Here is a 22,692-nt window from a genome sequence, read left to right as displayed (position 1 = left end):
CAATGGGCCTTCTACGGGCCGTATGATCGGCTGGGCAAGCATGGGCCAATAACAGACCACATTATGGCCGTAAATGGGCTATAGTTGAAATCGTCCGTTCATGGGCCGACCATAATGGGCGGTCTTTAATAGGTCGTATTTGATGACGCTATGGAAACAACCCAACGTATTAACGGGCCACAAACAGGCCGACTGTAACCACGGGCTGTATTTGGCCCACAAGCAGAAAATGACAGTAACGGGCCGAAAGTAAACGAATGCTGGAAATGAGCCCAAAAATAAATGGGCCCTAAGAAGGCCGAAAGATAACATGGGCTGGAAACGGCCCAACGGAATAATGGGCCGTTAATGGGTATAAAGTGATACACTATTCATTACGGGCCAGTTTTACCACGGGCCATTAATGGGCCGAGGGTTACTAAGGTGTAGGATCGGAAGTATGTCTAGAGGGGGTGATTAGACTACTTGACCAAATAAAAATCTAGCCTTTTCCCAATTTTAGTTCTTGGCAGATTTTAGCTATCTTAGCACAAGTCAAGCAATCTCCACACAATTCAAGCAAGCATGCAAAATAGTATATGAGCAGCGGAAAGTAAAGCATGCAACTTGCAAGAATGTAAAGGGAAGGGTTTGGAGGATTCAAACGCAATTGGAGACACGGATGTTTTTGGCGTGGTTCCGATAGGTGGTGCTATCGTACATCCACGTTGTTGGAGACTTCAACCCACGGAGGGTAACGGTTGTGCGAGTCCACGGAGGGCTCCACCCACAAAGGGTCCATGAAGAAGCAACCTTGTCTATTCCATCATGGCCGTGGCCCACTAAGGACTTGCCTCACTAGCGGTAGATCTTCACAAAGTAGGCGATCTCCTTGCCCTTACAAACTCCTTGGTTCAACTCCACAATCTTGTCGGAGGCTCCCAAGTGACACCTAGCCAATCTAGGAGACACCACTCTCCAAGAAGTAACAAATGGTGTGTTGATGATGAACTCCTTGCTCTTGTGCTTCAAATGATAGTCTCCCCAACACTCAACTCTCTCTCACAGGATTTGGATTTGGTGGAAAGAAGATTTGAGTGGAAAGCAACTTGGGGAAGGCTAGAGATCAAGATTCATATGGTAGGAATGGAATATCTTGACCTCAACACAAGTGTAGGTGGTTCTCTCTCAGAAAATGTGTATTGGAAGTGTAGGCATGTTCTGATGGCTCTCTCCATGAATGAAGAGTGGGTGGAGGGGTATATATAGCCTCCACACAAAATCTAACCATTACACACAATCTGCCAAACTCGGGGTGGGACCGAATCGTTAAACTCGGTCAGACCGATTCAGCAAACCTAGTGACCGTTAGGATTTTCGGTGGGACTGATATGCAACTCGGTAGGACCGATATGGTTAGGGTTAGGGCATAACGTAATCTCGGTGTGACCGATTACACAAACTCGGTGGGACCAATTTTGGTAATAAGCTAACCAGAGAGTTGGTCAGGTAAACTCGGTGGGACCGATTCGCTCTTCTCGGTGAGACCGAAATGTTACGAAAAGGAAACAGAGAGTTTACATTGCAATCTCGGTGGGACCGATCGCTCACTTCGGTTAGACCGAAACGTTACGAAGGGAAATAGAGAAATTTCAATCCCATCTCGGTGAGACCAAGATCCCTATCGGTGAAACCGATTTGCTAGGGTTTGTGGCAGTGGCTATGACATTTGAAACTCGGTGGCGCCGGATAGAAAGAATCGGTGGGGCCGAGTTTGACTTTTGGTTTAGGTCAAATGTGGATGTGGGAAGATAGTTGAGGGTTTTGGAGCATATCACTAAGCACATGAAGCAAGAGGCTCATTAAACAACACCTCATCCCTCCTTGATAGTATTGGCTTTTCCTGTAGACTCAATGTGATCTTGGATCACTAAAATAGAAAATGTAGAGTCTTGATCTTGAAGCTTGAGCCAATCTTTTGTCCTTATAATTTTGAGGGATCCACTTTCCTCATCCATGCCATGCCATCCATTGAGCTTTTCCTGAAATATTAATCTTGGAATAATGTTAGCTCAATGAGCTATATGTTGTTAGGAATTACCAAAACCACCTAGGGACAGTTGCACTTTCATAAGGGCCTCATATGGGCCAAAAGACGTCATGGGCCATACATGGGCCGAAAGTTAAAATGGGCTGGAATTATATTGGATGGCCTAGATGACGCTACTGGGCCTAATTCGGATAGGCCGTAAACGGGCTCTGGGTTAGCGGGCTGTAAATGGGCTATATGAGAACATGCCATTAACAGGCCTGCCGTGGGCCGGCCCGCCACCTTTTGACCAAGTCAAACAGGTAGGCCTTTTCACGGGAATGGGCCTCTATTGGGTCGTGCCACGTGTCGATGTATCATAGGCTTTTGGGTCCAATGAGTGGAGGACATCTGTCCCAACGGTGAGCCGACACGTGTTTCCTCCAGCCAATGGTGATTTTACACGTGGAAAATCTACATTGGTCGGGGCTGTTAACGGGTTATCGGATCCAATACCGGACCCGATAGCTTAATGGTGTTCCGTTACGGTGGATGCCACGTGTCGGTCACCCTTGACGAAAGCACTTCTGTGACGTGCGATTTATCGTCATGGAAGTGGACACTTCCGTGATGATAATTTTGGTAATGTCATGGAACACTTCTACGACAGCACAGGTATGACTATCTTGATTCTGTCAAAAATTTGTCATGGATGTACATGCATGACAGAAAACGTGACCTACTGTGACAAACACGTATCATCACGGAAGTGTATTTTTTTATAGTGCAAAGAACGCCTAGGCGAGGTACAAGCAGTAGAAGACGCCGGGAGAGGAGCCGAAAGATGAGGCAGCGGGCCGACAATATGCGATGAAGGCGTCGGTGCCCGCGTACTCTGACTTGACGGCCCGTCACCCGCCTTCCTCGTCTTCTCCGGCCTTCCTATGCCAGCCGCCCAAGGAGGCAACGGGGAACGCGCCGATGGAGAGCTTGACGAGGAAGGCCCTCGGTGGGGCGCATGGCTGAGGGAGGGGCGACGCGGTCAGTCGAGATCAGCGCCCCCCCCCCCCCCCCCCGCTCGACGCCCTCATCGTCGTTGTTGTTGTCCTCCTCGTCACTCCCGCTCGAGGAGTAGTCTTCATCATTGGAGGAGCTCTCCATGCAGCACTTTAGGCGAGTTCCAAGGTCCCCAAAAACCTTGACGGAGAGCAGGTCGTTCTCCATTAATTTGAAGTAGAGAACGAGCCCCGCCGTCAGGCTGTGGACACGAGCGAAAGCCTTCCATCCACGATGAAGGTACATAACATGAGGAGTGGGAAAGTCGACGTCGACCCGCGTGCCGCCGTTCCCGCAGCCCTTCATATGCAACCTCAGGGTCTGGGGTGGATCGAGCTTCATCTCCCGAGCAAATGGAGCAGGGAAATGAAGGCGATGGCGCGGTGGTCGGTGCAGCCTGATGAAGAACTCACGGGGCTGGTCCCCGACATGGCCCTCCATTGGGGGAGGCATCGCTAGCGGAGGCAAGGCTGGTGCGCCGCCCCGTCCCCCTCTTCCCCGAGCACCATGGCGACCTCGGCCTCGCCCCCTCCCCCTTCCTCTCATGGCCGGCTCCGCCGCCGCAAGCTCTTGGGAAGGAGGGACGCATTGTCGAGCAGAGACCCTCGCCGCCACCATCGAAGGGCCGGCGCCCCACTCGCCATGGCAGATGGAAGAGTGGAAGGAGATGGATGATGAAAGAATATGGGATGCCATCCCCCCCCTTCCTATAAAGGGGCGGGGTCAGGGCTCGGCCGCCCCACTCAACCAATCCGGCCATCGGGGCCGCAGGGAATCAAGACCGACCCGCTGCTCCAATCAGCGATGTCCCGGTTTCCCGCCTCCACCGCTTGCCACCTTAAGGGCATGGGGGACACGTGGCAAGCAAGCAAAAATCAAGGGGACGGGTGAGGCGACCGTTCTCCACCCCATGATCGTGGGGCGCGGACGCCTTGAAGACCATGACCCGAGTCCACTCAGTAAATGAGCCGCGCCTCTGCGTTTTCCTGTTTTTATGGGGAAGGCGCGAACCACCTCTTTACCACGATGTGACGCATGCGTGCAGGAACCATCCCACGCATGACCCCCACGTCACGCATGACCCCCATGTCACGCACGACCCTCCACGTCGCGCGTTCAACGCTGGTCGTGGGGAAGCGCAACGGACAGAAAAATTACTGTGGTAAAAAATCCACCCCGCCTGCCCGCGCGCACCATTCTGGGCCTAGCCAAAAACGCGTCACGCTTATGTGTGGCCCAGGCTCAGGGGCTCCTGTCGGTGTACAAAAGTAGGGGCTCCCCTTTTGAGCCCTTTACTTGTGCACGGGCAGTCAGAGCCACGCCCACAGCCGCACTTGGCAGGGCAGAGGAGGGAAGCTGGAGCGCAAGACAACCGAAGCAACACCAAGACCAGAGACACAAAGAGCAAGAGGGTGAGGTGGACTCCCCCAGCAAGACCCTTGCCGGGGCGGCCTCCGTAGCCCCGGCAGGAGCCTTGCCGGGGCAACTTGCCTGACGCCAGCAGAGCACGCCACCCTTGAGCCCAAGGGTTCCAACACCATCAACCACATTAGGACCAAGGCTTGGGAGGCACCTCCGTGGTGGCATGCAGATCTTTGTGAAGATCATAAATACACAAGATCAGATGAGGACCAGAAGACGACGATCCTCGACGAGGTCCTTGTCGAGGAAATCTACGAGACCCCCGGCAAGATCCTTGCCGGGGACGGCCGCGGTGCCACGCCCGGAAAGACCCTTGCCGAGGACATCAGTGGGGCTGCAGCCAGGCCCACGCCTGCCAAGACTCCACCGCCGTCCCCGTGCAGCTGCTAGCTCAACTAGTTGGGCAGGCACCTGCGTGGCGACGAGCGGCCTCCATGCCGACTCAGCAAGCACCTGCGTGGAGGCATGCAGATCTTCGTGAAGATTCCACCACCGCGCCAGCCCAGCAGCCAGCCAACATGGTGCTACGATGCCTCGTCAGCTTGGACGCGTGTCGAAGACAGGCGAGGTGGTGACAGCTGGGACAAGCTTCCTTGCCGTCCCCGATAAAGCAAGAGGGGCACGTCGGCATCGCATTAAATGTGTTTGTCCGACGGTACCAGAGGATGGACTCATCCACTGTACACCATTCCACCTCCTGTGTGCCTCTGTGGCAACCCCTTTTGTCTATAAAAGGAGGCACAGGCGTCGAGGAGAGGGATTCGGATCTTTTGGGCTACACACGCACCGTAGCTAGCTCAAGAACTCAAGAACACTCAAATACATACACCAAAGCAGGACTAGGGTATTACGCATCTTCGCGGACCGAACCTGGGTAAACGATCTTTGTGCTTCCTGCCAGACCCGCTCTTTGCACAACCTCGTGCCCGCCAACCATAGAAGGGATCCCAGTGATTCCATAGGTGTCGATTTCCCCCGACAATCATTGAATAACATACTGAAAAATTATGATGATTGGACCATTCCTGAACCACCGGCTAAACCAACTCCAAAGAAGAGGGGTATATTATATCTCAGTCCCGAAGATATGAAAGAGGCAAAGAAATCTATGAAGGAAAAAGGTATTAAAGCTGAGGATGTTAAAAATTTACCTCCTATTTAAGCTGAGGATGCTTAAGGTGGTAGAGGTAAATTCTCTTATGAAGTTCAATGAAAATGATAATCCTCACAATATGCATCCTAGTCAATGACATCATGAGTTTGAAAACTATATTAGAAAACAAGATCACTTCAATGCAAATGTTATGAAACAATTGAAATATAATTCTGATATGATTACTCGCTTGAATGACTTGTTATTTAGAATTTCAAATGATGCTAGAGGTTTTGGAAAACATGCTTCCATGGTTCAAACTCAGTTAGAACAAGTTGCTAAATCACAAAGAGAATTACTTGATGAAATGAATCATAATATGCATGACTTTGCTGTTAGAGTTGCAACTAGAGGAGGTAAAATGACTCAGGAACCACTTTATCCTGAGGGACACCCAAAAAGAATTGAACAAGATTCACAAAGAGTAAACACTGATGCACCTAGTCCTTCTAGAAAGAAAAAGAAGAAGAAAAATGATAGGACTTTGAATACCTCTAGTGAACCTCAAATAGAAAAACCTCCTGATAATGATAATGAAACTTCTATCTCTGATGGTTTAACTCAATCTAGTAATGAACACTCACATATTGATAATGAAAAACATAATGATGAGGTTCATGAAGACTCTCAACCAAACAATGATAAAGAACCAGATAATGATATTGAGATAGAACCACCTGTTGATCTTGATAACCCACAACCTAAAAATAAAAGATATAACAAAAGAGACTTTGTTGCTAGAAAACACGGTAAAGAAAGAGAACCGTGGGTTCAAAAACCTATGCCTTTTCCACCCAAGTCAACTAAAAAGAAAGATGATGAAGAATTTGAACGCTTTGCTGAAATGCTGAGGCCGGTCGTTTTGCGTACTCGCTTGATTGATATCTTGAAAATGCGTCCTTATGCAAAGTACATGAAAGACATCATCACAAATAAGAGAAAAATAGCGGGAGCTGAAATCTCCACTATGCTTGCTAATTATACTTTTAAAGATGGAGTGCCTAAAAACTTGGAGATCCGGGAATACGAACTACACCTTGCTCTATCAAAAAGAATTATGTGAAAACTGCTTTGTGTGATTTATGAGCTGGTGTTAGTGTTATGCCTTTCTCTTTATATAAAATACTTGACTTGAATAAACTCATACCTACTGAAATATCTTTGCAAATGGCAGACAAATCAACTGTCACACCTATCGATATATGTGAGGATGTGCCCGTTGTTGTTGCTAATATTACTATTTTGACTGACTTTGTTATACTTGAGATGCCCGAGGACGACAACATGTCGATTATCCTTGGTAGACCCTTCTTGAATACTGCAGGGGCTGTTATTGATTGTAATAAAAGCAAGGTCACTTTTCATATTAATGGCAATGAGCATATGGTGCACTTTCCGAAGAAACAATTCCAAGTGAACGGTATTAATGTTATTGAAAAATCTCCGACAATCACTATTGGAAGTTTTCAAATACCTCTACCTACTGCCAAAAAGAAATACGAAATGCTTATAGTTGGGGAAATGCAAATCCCCATTGAGGTAACTTGGTGATTTATTAAAGTTCTTCGGTTTCATGCTAATGGAAGTGGTTGTTAATAAGACTTGATCAACCTTATTAATGGATAATTTTTGAACGGTATGAAGTTGATGAATTTAGTAAGCACTACCTTTTGTCCTTACTTTTTGTTTTCCGTTTTTATTAGTTAAATAAAATAAAATGCCATGTTTTGTCTGTTTTCTGAGTTTCCCGTGCAATAAAAAATGACCCAAAAATAAAAGTTCTCATAATGCCCTGAAAATTTTATATGATTTTTTCCTGAATATTTAAGAATTTTTGGTGTAAATAATACCAGAGGGAGGTGCACCAGGTGGGCACAACCCACCTGTGCACGCCAGGAACCCCAGGCGCGCCCTGGTGGGTTGTGGTCCCCACGTGGCCTTACCTCTTCATCCCACATCATCACTTACCTCCAGAAAAAATCCCCATTGCTCTCTCTCCCGTGTTCTTGAGCTCAAACCCGCGGATGTCGATCTCTTTGCTCGAAGCTCCGTTTCCAAAACTGTTTCGGGGGATTGTTGCTTGAAAATTGTACGGGGACATGAATATATTCAGGAAGTTTGGCTCGAAAAAGAACTCCAAGGGTGTTATTGGGGAGTCTTCTAACAATGATATCCACCCTTGGAGGTTGGCGGAGGTACGGCCGTGTGAATTCATGAGGAATTCATGAGGAGTTCATGAGGAGTTCATGCAATTTGTTGCCAATGCCGGTCTCACCGACTTCTTTGCAGATGAGTGTGACCAGCACCAAGTCCTCACAAACGTCTTTGTTCAAAGCTTTACTTTCTTGCCTAGAAATAATCCTCCTAAAGTGAGATTTGATTTATATGCTAAAAACCATCAGATACCACTTAATGAATTTTGTGACATATGCTTGATCCCTTCTGATGGGAGCTTGGCTGAGCCTAGGCTGGCCGAGTTTGAGGATTTCTGTCGCACTTTGACAGTGGGTGATGAGAGAAGAGTGTCGGCCATCACTGCGGTGGCTTACATTTTCCTGATGTTCGTTACTTTGCAGTTTTTATTACCAAATTCTTGATTGCTAGGCAGAAGGTGGGTGCACTTAGTTCACCGGACCTTGCTGTTTTACGTCATGCAATAGAGGGCGACAACACTTATAGCTTGGGAGCTATTGTGGCTCGTCGCCTCCATCTTAGTAATTCCAGGGTAAAATACATGGTGGGATTTTTGCTACTCCGGTTGGCGGCTCACTTCGAGGTTGAGATACGCCCTCATGATTTCCCTCTTACCACAGTTTACCTAGACCGTGCAGCCATGGATCACCATCACTTTCTTGCACATGATCGTCCTGATATTGCCATTCCTTATAACTTGGTCTATAGCGTTGACACTCGTGATGTTATCCCCTTGCCTACACCTGCTCTGTTTGATTCTGTTGCCAGGGGCGGATACCGTATTATGCATGCAGACATTCTCGCCTACTGGAACGCTCAGGCTGCTGCTAAGGCTGCACAGGCACCTCCGCAGTGGGATGAGTGGATGCCCACTCCTCAGGATCCCTACTGCCCTCCAGGCTACTGATCGATTACCAACTTAGGCCAAAATCCTAAGCTTGGGGGAGTATGTGCTTCCACCGACTTTACATTCATGTCCACTTATTCCACTTGTCGATGTTCACACCTTTTCCTTGTATCATCCATGCTTAGATTTATTTTCTTGATTTCTTCTTGTGTGTTTGAAAAACTTTAGAAAAACCAAAAAAATAGTTGTAGTAATTTAGTTTCTATGCATGCTTAGTAGTAGCACTAAAAAGAAAATCCAAAAACATTTCCTTGTTCTTCTTTTGCTTGTTGGGTGCTTTCTCGTGTAAATAGTTTTTCAAGTGTTTTCTTTTTATTTTGCTTGTTGAAGAAAACCAAAAACTCCAAAAAAAAGTTCAGTGTGTTTCTCTGAATTTCTTTTATTTTTATTCGAGTTGTAACGAGGAGAAGACCATGATGAAAATGTTGAGTGGCTCTCATATGAATAACTGTTGAACTAATAAAGAGCACATTTTACCTTGTCTTCTCCTGTTGAATAAAATGTTTGTTGATTCTAGCTTAGTCCATGGCACTCTTGCACTATTATTATTTTTATATCATTCGGTCGTGCAAGTGAAAGGCAATAATGACGACATTCGATGAGCTGGTCGTGGCAAAGAGAAACTGGTATGAACTCGACTTGTTTTGTCTGTGTAAATATGTTTAACCTAGTATCCAGGCTTCAGCCCATTATTATTGAACATGTTTGCAATGACAATTAGAGATTATAGTTTCTCATGCCATGCATAAGTAGCTGGGAGTTGATAATGATTTATCTTGGATATCAACATAGCGTTAAAATGATTGTGATGTAGTGTGATGATATTGTATCCTCCTTTGAATGTTCGAGTGGCTTAACTTGGTACATGTTCATGCATGTAGTTGAATCAAAACCAACATAGCCTCTATGATATTCATGTTCGTGGTGTCCATATCCTACTCATGCTAGTGTCCAATGTTACTTACGCATAATGCATGGTTATGATCGTTGTTGCTCTCTAGCTGGTCGCTTCTCAATCTTAATTGCTAGCCTTCGCCTGTACTAAGTGGGAATTTTTCTTGTACATCAAAAGCCTTGAACCCAAAGTTATTCCTGATGAGTCCACCATACCTACCTATATACGGTATTACCCTGCCGTCCTAAGTAAATTTGCATGTTACGCCTCTAGAAAACTTCTAAAAAATTATCCGTTTTGTGTGCCTGGATCATTCATGGAACGACAGGAGGTGGTCGATATCTTCCGTGCTAAGCGGGTTATCCTCGGGTCGAGTGTTTATTCACTCTCCATTACATGAGGAAATGGGCGGTAATAGGGATGCCCAGTCCCAAACTGCAAACATGAAAAAGAGTTTATCTCTTGAATAATCAAACAAAAACTCCCAATGGAGTCAAAACCTTTACTTTCCGCTTGGGAACTGCCACTAGCGTGCTTAGCATGGAAGATGTTGATAACTGATGGTTGTGAAGTGAATAAGAAGGGGGCATGTCCCAAAATATCATTTATCTCTGTTTTCAAATTTTTAGCTCTGGCACCTCTGCAAATCACTGCTTCCCTCTGCGAAGGGACTTTCTATTTACTTTTATGTTGTGTCATCACCTTCTAAAAACAAGCGCCAAAAACTGAGTAGAGCACAGCTGTCATGATCTATGCATTGTGTGCAGCTAATGTTGGGTGCATCATGACTGGATCTTTTCTACCATGAATTACAATGTTTAGTCGCTGCTTGAACTTTGGAAGTGCTCTGCATTTATGTTTTACGGTCTCAGAAAGGGCTAGCGAGATACCACTATTGTCATATTATATCATTGTTGTTTTGACAACATGTTGCTGTTTGAGATATCTTATTATTGCTTGCTAGATGATTATGTCATTGGTATGAGTCATTATAATCTTTAAGAGTTATTGTTGACATGGTTAGTTATAATGTTGGCTGAAAACCTCAGTGCTATTTAAGCTTATTTATGCAAACAAGAGCAAAAGAGTTCGTAAAAAATTTTCTTTCTCACTTTCAGTTTATCAACTGAATTGCTTGAGGACAAGCAAAGGTTTAAGCTTGGGGGAGTTGATACGTATCCAACGTGTCTACTTTTTATCACACTTTTCCTCTTGTTTTGGACTCTAATTTGCATGATTTGAATGAAACTACCCCGGACTGACGTTGTTTTCAGCAGAACTACCATGGTGTTGTTTTTGTGCAGAAATAAAAGTTTTCGGAATGGAACAAAACTTTGCGAGGATTTTTTATATCAATAATAAGAATTTCTGGAGCCAATGCCCACCAGAGAGGGGCCCGTGGTTGGGCACAACCCACTAGGGCGCTCCCCCCTCTCCTGGCGCACCTAGGTGGGTTGTACCCACTTGGTGGCCCCGCTGACGACCCCCCTGGTACTATAAAATCACATTATTCTAGAAAAAAAATCAAGGAGAAAGAATTATCGCGATCCACGAGACGGATGTCGGTGTTAAAACCGGCGGATCTCGGGTAGGGGGTCCCGAACTGTGCGTCTAAGGCGGATGGTAACAGGAGGCGGGGGACACAATGTTTACCCAGGTTCAGGCCCTCTCGATGGAGGTAATACCCTACTTCCTGCTTGATTGATCTTGATGATATGAGTATTAAAAAGTTGATCTACCACGAGATCATAGAGGCTAAACCCTAGAAGCTAGCCTATGGTTATGATTGTTGTTGTCCTACGGACTAAACCCTCCAGTTTATATAGACGCCGGAGGGGGCTAGGATTACACAAAGTCGGTTACAAGGGAGGATATCTATATATCCATATTGCCAAGCTTGCCTTCCATGCCAAGGCGAGTCCTGCCCGGACACGAGACGAAGTCTTCAATCTTGTATCTTCATAGTCCAACAGTCCGGCCAAAGGATATAGTCCGGCTGTCCAAGGACCCCCTAATCCAGGACTCCCTCAGTAGCCCCTGAACCAGGCTTCAATGACGATGAGTTCGGCGCGTAGATTGTCTTCGGCATTGCAAGGAGGGTTCTTCCTCTAAATACTCCATAGAAGATTTTGAACACAAGGATCGTGTCCGGCTCTGCAAAATAAATTCCACGTACCACCGTAGAGAGTATAATATTCCACAAATCTAATCTGCTGACAAGTTTCATAGCGTGACATCACACCAGGGCCCGGTCATTATTCGAACCATTTTTCCCAACCAGCTACTGCACATATTGCGAGGCGGTTTTCTTGGCACGTCTTGTCGAAGCAGAGATCGTGTCCCCTTATCACGGGATTCTCATCAATACGGGGTAACCCAACCGCGCCATCAATTACGACGCTTGGGGAATAAGCGAGTTTACCAGGCAGGTGGGGAGGCGCATAGTTTCTTCCACCCTTATAAAGGGACAAGGATTCATCTTTTTCACCCACGCCTTCCTCTTCCCATGCCCACTCATACGCACTCGAGCTCCAGCGCCCAAGTTCTCATCCTCTCCGCAAAGCCATTCCAAGCATGTCCAGAGCAGGGGGCAAGTGGATGGTCTCCTCCGTTACGGAGGAGGACATTACGAAGCTCCGGGGAGCCGGATACCTAGCCGCAGACATTGCGCACCGGCTCCCAGAAGCAGGGCAGATCGTCCCTACTCCAGAACCCCATGAGAGGGTGGTATTTCTTACCCACTTCGTCCGTGGACTGGGATTTCCCCTCCACCCATTTGTCCGCGGGCTCATGTTTTACTATGGGCTGGACTTCCATGATCTGGCCCCTAACTTCATCCTCAACATCTCGGCGTTTATCGTCGTGTGCGAGGCATTCCTTCGCATCAAGCCCCACTTCGGCCTATGGCTGAAGACCTTCAATGTGAAGCCAAAGGTGGTAGTTGGTCAGCAGGCGGAGTGCGGAGGCGCCATGGTGGGAAAAATGCCCAACGTCACCTGGCTCGAAGGCTCCTATGTGGAGACCGTGAAGGGGTGGCAATCGGGGTGGTTCTACATCACCGAGCCGCGCAACACCAACTGGGTGGCGGCCCCCGAATTTCGATCCGGCATCCCCATGCGGCTCACCTCCTGGAAAGAGAAGGGCCTATCCTGGGGTTCGTCGGTGGAGCTGACCGGACTACAGAAATGTATCAAGAATATGATAAGTAAGAAAATCAAGCTTGTCAACGTGGTCCAACTCATGCTCTTCCGCCAGATCCTCCCGTGTCAAAGTCGGGAATTCAATTTGTGGGAGTTCGACTCGACTAAGCACCAGACGCCGCGGGAGCTCTTCGACACGACGCACAAAGACGTCTGGAAGGTGCTGTTCAAGGGCGCCGAGGTACCTCCTCCTCTTACCGAGGATTGCGGACTCAGCGCAAAGCGCCCTGCCAATCCGGTAAGTCTTTTATATCTCACAAAATGTTTCTTTGCCCAACATAATAGTGTGAGGGTCTGAGCCTCCATGCCATTTTAACAGGACTGGGTAGCGACAGTGGAGCAGATCGACTGTCCAGCCCCCTTCCTGAAGATCCAGCAGATGCTCTCCTAACGGAGATGCTGGTTCCAGCGCCTTATGAGGCGCCGGAGAAGAAGGCCAAGAAGAAGGACACGGGGACCAGGAAAGGTCTCCAGCGCAAGGTCATATCGGACTCATCGTCCGAAAACACCAAGGCGCACTCCTCCCACGAAAAAGAGGAGGAGGAAGAGGAAAGTTCTCCCCCCCCAGTCGGAGGAGACAAGAAAAGGAAGGTCGCCCTGTCAGGGGAGGTCGGAGGGTCCAAGAAGGGAAGGACTCTCCTTCCAGACTGCTCCACGGCGGCCGCTTTTAGCGACGATGAGTGGTTGCCTAGGGACAAGCCCCTGGCGAAGTCGTAAGTATTCGGATACCATAATAGTTCTTGGTATGTTTTATTTTATTGCTTCTTATCATGCTGAACATGATCACGCAGTCCGTCCAGAGCTCATATCGACGTATCCTCTTCGGAGGAGTCCTTGGGCCCGTCGGCGATGAACAGCGATTCACTCCCGACCGCCACCTCTCCCCGTCCTACGGACGACGCCGAGGTGTTGTCTCAAAGGGTCATGATCCAAGGGGAGATAGTCCTGGAGGCGCCCCAAGGCGACATCCCGGACTCTAGGCGCATGGGGGGCAAGACTCCCGTGGGTTCTAATGACGGGGGCAACAAGTTTGGCCCCCAGCCAACACTACGCCGGAACCTCCAGTGGTTCCGGACTCTGTCAGGCGACCCCTCGCTAAGAGGGGCAAGCCGTCCGTGCCAATGGCCTCTGTCCGTCCTGTAACACTCCAAAAATTTTGTTTTGGTTTTATCAAATATTTTGTTCTCTAAATTGGGAGGGGGTTAATTAAATTTTTCTTAAAACCTCTCCTTCTCAAAAAATTTAGGGCAAATATTTTGGGTGTTATTCTCAACCTTGAATTGTGGCCCTGAGGGTTTTTCATCTTGTGTTGGCTCAACCCAAATAACATTGGAGGGTTTTTGCAATGCTTTTCATTAAAAAGAATTCCATTAAAACTCTTGGATTTATTCTTCCTCTTTCAAAAAAAATATCCTCTTGCCATGGCCTATGAAGAAAATTTTCTTTCAAAACTATCTCCCCACTTTGAGTCAAGCCAAGCATCCTATTCCAGCAAGTCTCAACCTCTTTAAAATTTTATTTCTATTTATTTTGCCCTCAAAATCATTTTCTGTCATTTATTTGGACTTCGGTGGTTTACAAAGGAACTACCATTTTTCCTTTGAATCTTGATCCCTAATAAATTTCTCTGGCTATTCCTTAGCACCCTCAACCAAGATCCATCAAGATCCACTGGCCCACAGTTCAAAATTTTCAAAATTTTCCCACTGCAAGTTTGGACTAGATTTGCCATTTTTGGTGAAATTCATACTTTTTCTTCTCCTAAAAATCTGAGGAAATTCAGGCAGCCTCCAGATACATCAAGAGACCACCTCACCAAAGATCAGCTCCAAAAAAATTTCCCACATGCCTAAATCATTTCATCGAATAGTTGGCATGCACTGTTCCTGTTCAAAATTCAGAAAGTTCAGAGTTCAGTGTCTGGTTTTAGTCGACAGTTTCATTTCTCCAGAGCGCGGCATCAATCTCGCATGTGCCCGTGTTGGCACCTTGCGCACTGCTTCTCCTTCTTATCCAGTGCGCCGCTTGATCACTTGGACGGGCGCGAGCATCGGCGGTGAGCTGGCAGGGGTGCATCGCCCCCGTGAGCGGCGACAGCAACGCCCGTTGCGGCCGTCAGAGAGGCTTGGCGTGGAACGGCGCCGTCCAGCACCGCCCAAGCCACTAGAGGCCTCTGCATGGCCGTCTCCTTCCCTGTGCACACTGCAGCACGGTCGTCGTGGCCTGAGAGGCGCAGAGCGCGCTCCCTGCCGCCGACGTGCCCGTGAGCCGTTTCGTCGAGGGATTGGAGTAGCGCCCAAGTTTTGCCAAGTTCAGCCTCTGGATGGAACCAGTAGACCCGCACGTTGATGCCCAACCGCCTAAAAACCCCGTTCGGCCACTGCCCCGCCGTAATCACCACCGGAGTTATCCCGTTCATGACAACCGCCTTAGATCTGCTATAAAAGGGGCCCTCGAGCTCGCCTTCGACCTTGCACCACACCTCCACCTCACCAGAGCCACGCCTAGCTACTAGGAGGACCTCGAAGATGTCTTCTTCCCCGACTCCGGCCGCCCCGATCCGCTTCGGGCTCCGGCATGATTCCCTCTGGTGAGACCACCCCCGCCTCCCAAACCATACCAGTGACCTCCTAGTGCACCTATTCCACTAATCCGCACCCCAATTTGAAGGTTGCAGCTCCATTCGAAGAGAACCAACCTCGCCCGAACCGCCATCCGCCGGAGTTAAGGCCGCCGTCGACGTAGTGCTCGCCGATGGCCAACGCCACCACCCTCAGGTGCGGAAGAGCCCCGGCAACCCGTAGGTACTCTCCTTTCCCCCTACCTCGCCGTGGATCGTCGCCGGCGACCACCACGGCCTTCGGGCGCCGGTGTACTCTGTTTTTCTCTTCAAAAATTCAAACCTGACGAGTGGGACCCCCTCGTCAGCCTCTCTTTTCTATTCGAACCGTTTCCTAGAAAGCGCCTTCGGGCAAAGTACGCTTTCTCTGTTGGGTGGCGTATTTCTTAACGAAACATTTTCTATTTTTATAAACAAACCCCTGGAAACTTTCTGTTTCATTACAGATAAGTCCCTGGGCTAAAACCTTTATAACTTTTTAACAGAAGATGATTTTGAATTGTATCTTTTTATCTCATCTTTATTTTTATGTCTAGTTTTTTATCATATTTATTTGAAAAAATATGGAATAATTTTTATACACACACGATATTTACGTTAGTATGCGATTTCTTTATACCGTAGATACCGGAGGAGGTGACGGAACCGCGAACTTCGCCGAGCTAGACTCCGACTACTCCGAACCAGGCAAGCATGTTTGAACCTTTGATATGATGAGTAGTTTTTCTCATGGCATGTTTATATAAGCATTAGTGAATGTTATGTTGCATGCAAGGCAAGCTACAGGTGATCTTCAAAGTTTGACATGTTCATATGATGACAAGATAACCTGATCATGTGGTGGCATGATAGGTTGTAAGCTGGTATTGTTGAAGCAAGCCAGTCTTACGTCAACCGGGTAACTCCAGTGTTAACGTGGGTCAAGTCTCGATCCCGTTCGTTTCCCCTTCGTGCTGCCACATGTTTTCTGCAAAGAGTGCGGTTTAGTAAGTTGCAAACCTCTTTCCTTGTACACACCAAATAGAGGGACCGTGATGAGGGTTCCATGGCCCTGGATTAAAGCCCGTCGTACGGTTAGGGGGCATGGGTGTTTCAGGTTGGGACCGAGAGGGGGGCACCCCTTAGAGCGCGCGATATAAATTTGATCCCATGCTATTCGAGGTTGTGACCTCCCCATCTTAAAGTTTTTCTTGAACGCTGCCTAGGGTGATTCCTGGTAGCGGAATGTGGAATGGGTGTGTACTGGTGAGATGTGTTTCTTCTAAAACACCGTAAAAGGAACTAGTCCTTTGTGACTACTGAAATCCGTTGACTATGGTTATAGAGTACAAACTCTGCAGAGTCAAACCATCCTAGTATCCACGTCCATGACCAAGGACTTGGATATCATCTCAGTGTCAGTGTCGGCCTCAGTGTCAACCCCAGTGACAAATCTCCAGAGAACAAGCATGAAACAGAGAGTGGTAAACTCGGCTGAATGTTATTCCTGTGAATGGAATAGCCGGTTTATTATATATGCTGAGTATTTCCTTGTGATGATTTAAATTCATGAACTACTTAAATTCGAATGATGAACTATAAGCCCTTTATGTGATGTCGCTCAGACGTCCGACTGTGGCCTTATTGTTATCTACTTCTGATATAAGCCCTTTATGTGATGTCGCTCAGACGTCCGACTGTGGCATTAATGTTATTTACTTCTGATATAAGCCCTTTATGTGATGTCGCTCAGACGTACGACTGTGGCCTTATTGTTATTTACTTCTGATATAAGCCCTTTCTGTGATGTCGCTCAAACGTCCGACTGTGGCATTAATGTTATTTACTTTTGATATAAGCCCTTTATGTGATGTCGCTCAGACGTCCGACTGTGGCATGCTCTGTTATTTACGTTTCAATATAAGCCCTTATGTGGTGTCGCACCGATGCCCGACTGCGGCATGTTAATTTATTTTTACCTTTCGAGGCGTCGCTTCAGACACCCGATCGGTCTTCAGTTATGTTATTGGGATTTCGGGAGGACTACCGCCTGACTTCCTTTTTTATTTATCGTGCAGTGCATTTTATTATCTGAATGTGCATACTAATCTGATCATGTGCATCGTGTTTACATTTTTTATATCTTATGTCCAAACTATCTTGCGAGTACATTCAAAGTACTCACCTGGCTTGTTGATTTGGCCAGATGTTGACGAAGGCGATCTTATGGATGAAGAGTTCGATAGCGAGTCCGACGCCTAGAGGAGTCCCAGTCAGTCACGTGCGATCCTGGAATTGATCACTTGTATTATACACGCTTCCGCTACCTAAATAAAATCATCGAGCCTCACTCCGACGCTTGATGAGCAGTAAGATTCCGGAGTCATGTCACTCACTGCACTGTGACATACCCACCACCGCCTTTATTACGAGTCAGTAGTTATGCCACCATACCCTTGTGTCATATCTGCCTTTATGTATAATATCGGCGTGCTTGTAATAAATTGTTGAGCATCCTCAGCTCAACCTTGTATAATATTTAGTACTACTGGATTTCTGTATCAAGGATTTGTCTACCAGGAAGAAGGACTCTTCTGTACTGGTCAATACAAGGGTCGGCTTTTCAATAAATGTTTTATTGGAAAATCGGTCCCGACACATCCAGAGGCATCGGATAACTTGCTGGAAGCGCTTCGCGGCGCTTCCATTGACGAATAGCACAGCACTATCATGAGTGTGGTGGTAAAGAAGGTTCAGTCCGCCAAAAGCAGACTGACTAAAGCCTGTGCCAGCCTCCTAACAGGCTTTGAGGTAAGTAATCAAACTATGAGAAAATGTTACCACATAGACAGTAGCCCCTGATGCTTTGTTTGGTGTTCGCAAAGAAAGGCTGGACAGAGGATCAAATAATAATCACAGGAGTCTAATCAAAATATGTCTATGTGAATAAGCAGGCTTCGCTGCTGGTCGTTGCCGCTCGCACGGTGGAGGTCACCGCACTGAAGCGGGACCTTGAGCGGTCCGAGGAAGAGCTCGGCCTTACCAAGAGGCAGCTCGAAGAGAACAAAGGTAAGTAATACCCCGTCTGTTTATAGATAAATAAAAAGAAAGGTCGTTTGTTAGATCACAGGATTGTCATAAATGTTGCTAGGGGCCACGACCGAAGTGGCGGCCCTGAAGAAGGCCCTGTCCGAAGCCGAAGGCAAGGCGGCCACGGAGCGCGCTGAGCGCGAGAAGCAAGAGGCCCGAGTCGGTGAGGTGCAGCAAGAGCTCCAGGACTATGTCAAGAAGTACGAGTCCTTGGAGCGTGACTCTAAGACGCAAGGGTCTGAGCTTGCAAAGGCCCACGAGAACGCACAAAATGCCAAGGCCGAAGCCCAGAAGGCCCTCCAGGAAATTGAGGCGGTTAAGAAGACAGCGGCGGGTAAGGCATTCATTATGCAAAGCAAGCATGTGAAGGAAACTTTCCTTTTACTTACCCAAATTCGGAGCTCTCCGGGAGCGTTCGCAGATCTACCCCACAGTGTGTCGGACGCCGCGGAGTTCTACCGGGCCGAGGAAGGGAGCTCGACGGAGAAGTTGTTCTGGTCTCAGTATACTGGGACCAAACATCCGATGCCCTTGAGCGACCAGTTGAAGCAACTGGTCGAGCTTCACAAGGCGGCCGAACTGGCCATGAGGGGCCTCATAGTCCGGATGTGGCCTGGCGAGCCCCTGCCTGGCGTCTATTTCGACTTGGTAAGGTGACTTGTGAACGCCTGCCCACGACTTGAAGTCATAAAGTGGTTCGTCTGCATTGAGGGTGCGCACATAGCTTTTGCCCGGGCAAAAGTGCTCTGGGCTAAGATGGACGCCGAAAAGCTGGTGAAGGAGGGGCCGCTAGAGGGCAAGGAGCACCGCCACCCTGAAAAGTATTATGACAGTGTCCTGAAGGGTGCTCTCCTTGTGGCAGAGGAATGTGATAAGGATGTAATATTTGAATGAATCTACTCATGTGATCCTGTAATATGAAATGAGTTCATATGCGCTATGTAACGCTTTGTTAATTTAAAATATTACCTTCTGTGTGGCCGTTAATAAAATTTGAGAGTTGGCCAGTCGTCGGCTTCTGCCCCCATGAAACTAGTACTGAGGTGTTCGGGATAAACCTGATCACTCTTTATCCTAGTTTTGGGTCCTTCGAAGGAGGTGTTCAGCATAGCGAACCAGGCAATCGGACTATTAAGCTATATCACTCTCACTTAGCCATAGAAGTCTACAATTTAAATTTTGGCGAAGCCCCTAGTATTTGGAAGGCCGAACTTGGGGCGCTATGTACGCCTAAATCGGCAAGGCCAACTCCTCGCCCGAAGCGGAAAAAATCTTTAAGGATTTGAGACCTCTCGAACAGCGACCAGCTCTCGCCGCATCATGACAGTCAGTTTTCGGCTTTCTCTACTGAGGTGCTCGTCCGAAAGAACCGGGACACAATTGTAGTAGTTCTCCCAGTGCTACCTTAGCCGATATAGCGGAACATAAGGTACCAAAACATGGGAGCTGGGCAAACCCAACTATTGACCCAAGACATGATTCGGAGTTGATGCATATAATGCTATAAGTTCGGGGTGCCACACTATCGAAAGTGTTCGGACTTTGGTGTCGTGTTATGGGGTACACTAAAGCCCCTGGCGCACTGGTCGTACCAGAATGTACGAGTGCCATTTGTCATAAATAAGCAGACAAGGAAAAAAAAGAAAAGCAATAATAGGCTAACGCTATACATTGTTATTTAAATAATGCGTCGAAGCGTACGTATACAATTAGTGCAATAAGCAAGAAATAGGACTATTTGACATGTCCTATCCAAGGGCAAGCTGTGTATGGGTATGTAAAAACAGGTACATCAATCGTTATCAGAGACCATCTGGGAATTCCCTTGTACGTCAGAGCTTCTTGCTTCCTTGGTATTTCCTTCCCGTAATGGGTCCAACAATCAGACTGCCGGAAAGGGCTTCCAGAGAGTAAGGTCCTGAAAGAGAGAAAATGATAAAGGTATATGGCCCCTGGGGCGGTTGAGCCGCATTATGGGACGTGCCATAGTCGTGCCTCCGCCTATGCCCATGGTATCTTGAGTGCGTAGTTATGTACGTGCGGCACAAATTTCGCTGCTTGACTGGGACTAGGACGGAGGCCGAATTGCTAGGCGAGCTCTAAACGTGCCTGGCGATCCTCCTGCAGGGTACTCCAAACTCGTTTGAAGGTACCCGGGGTCTTTTTCACCGAATTGGCGGTTTGCCTCATAAGGCTGCTTTGCGCTTCTGCTGCGAGGGCCACAGTGTGCTCCTCCGCGCGGAGCGAGCATTATGTGTTTCCATTGACTGTTATAACCCCACGAGGTCCTGGCATTTTGAGCTTGAGGTATGCATAATGCGGTACTGCATTGAATCTAGCAAATGTGGTTCGTCCGAGCAGTGTGTGATAGCCACTGCAGAACGGGACGATATCGAAGATTAACTCCTCGCTTCGGAAGTTGTCCGGAGATCCGAAGACCACTTCCAGTGTGATTGAGCCCGTGCAACATGCCTCTACACCTGGGATGACACCTTTGGAGGTGCTTTTGGTGGGTTTGATCCTCGAGGGGTCTATACCCATTTTGCGCACTGTATCTTGATAGAGCAGGTTCACGCTGCTGCCTTCGTCCATAAGGACTCGGGTGAGGTGGAATCCATCGATGATGGGATCAAGGACCAATGCGGCAGAACTGCCATGACGGATACTGGTGGGGTGGCCCCTACGATCGAAAGTGATCGGACAAGGAGACCATGGGTTGAACTTTGGGGTGCCTGGCTCCATCGCATAGACGTCCCTCAGCGCACGCTTCCGTTCCCGCTTGGGAATATTGGTTGCGTATATCATGTTCACCGTTTTCACTTGGGGAGGAAATTTCTTCTGTCCTCCTGTGTTCGGTGGCCGGGGCTCCTCCTCATCGTCGTTGTGCAGCCCCTTTTCCTTGTTTTCGGCATTCAACTTGCCGGCCTGTTGGAACACCCAGCATTCTCTGTTGGTTTGGTTGGCTGGTTTATTGGGGGTGCCGTGAATTTGACACGAGCGATCGAATATGCGGTCCAAACTGGACGGGCCCGAATTGCTTCTTTTGAACGGCTTCTTCCACTGACCGGATTTAGAACCACTGAATCTGGCATTGACTGCCGTGTCTTCGGTGTTATCGCCGTTATTGCGATGCTTGTTTCTGTTGCGACGTAGCTTGCCGTTGTTGTCTTTGGCATATGAATTGACGGGGTTTCTTGACGTATTATTGCTGCGAGCTAGCCAGCTGTCCTCGCCCGTGCAAAAGCGGGTCATGAGCGTCGTGAGGGCTGCCATGGACTTCGGCTTCTCTTGGATGAGATGTCGGGCGAGCCACTCGTCACGGATGTTATGCTTGAATACCGCTAAGGCCTCAGCATCCGGACAGTCGACAATTTGGTTCTTTTTAGTTAGGAACCGAGTCTAGAATTTCCTGGCTGATTCCCCTGGCTGTTGTGTTATGTGACTCAAGTCATCAGCATCCGGAGGTCGCACATAAGTGCCTTGGAAGTTGTCAAGGAATGCATCTTCCAAATTCTCCCAACTGCCTATGGAGTTTGCCGGCACGCTGTTGAGCCAATGCCGAGCAGGTCCTTTGAGTTTTAATGGGAGGTACTTGATGGCATGTAGATCGTCACCGCGGGCCATGTGGATGTGGAGGAGGAAATCTTCAATCCATACCGTGGGGTCTGTTGTACCATCATATGATTCAATGTTTAGGGGTTTAAAACCTTCTGGGAATTCGTGATCCATTACTTCATCAGTGAAGCATAGAGGGTGTGCGGCGCCTCTGTGCCGGGCTATATCACGACGCAGTTCATATGAGTTGATGTATTCGGCCCAGCCGGATTTGCTTTTAGTATATCCGGCGTGACAGTCGTTGTCACGTGTTGGGGCGCGCCCCCGTGAGCTGTAGATCGATCTTGCATGTCCTGCGTGTTACCCCGAACCTTGGTATTTTTGTTTGACTGGCGATGGGGTGCAGGCTGGACTTCAGCCTGATATGCCGCTTTGTCTCGGCCACGAGGTGGCCGGTCAGCCGCATCATATGCTGGAGGCGCAGGCTTTAATACTTCCTCCTCTAGTTGGGGTAGCAACATGCGCTTTGGGTAAATTTTGGTTGGGTGCTCGAGTTCGTATTTCTCGGCTGCTAGGACCTCAGCCCATCTATCCGCTAGCAGATCTTGGTCAGC

This window comes from Triticum aestivum, chromosome 4A, assembly GCF_018294505.1.
Source record: "Triticum aestivum cultivar Chinese Spring chromosome 4A, IWGSC CS RefSeq v2.1, whole genome shotgun sequence".
Lineage (NCBI taxonomy): Eukaryota > Viridiplantae > Streptophyta > Magnoliopsida > Poales > Poaceae > Triticum > Triticum aestivum.
This window is presented reverse-complemented; position numbering follows the sequence as displayed.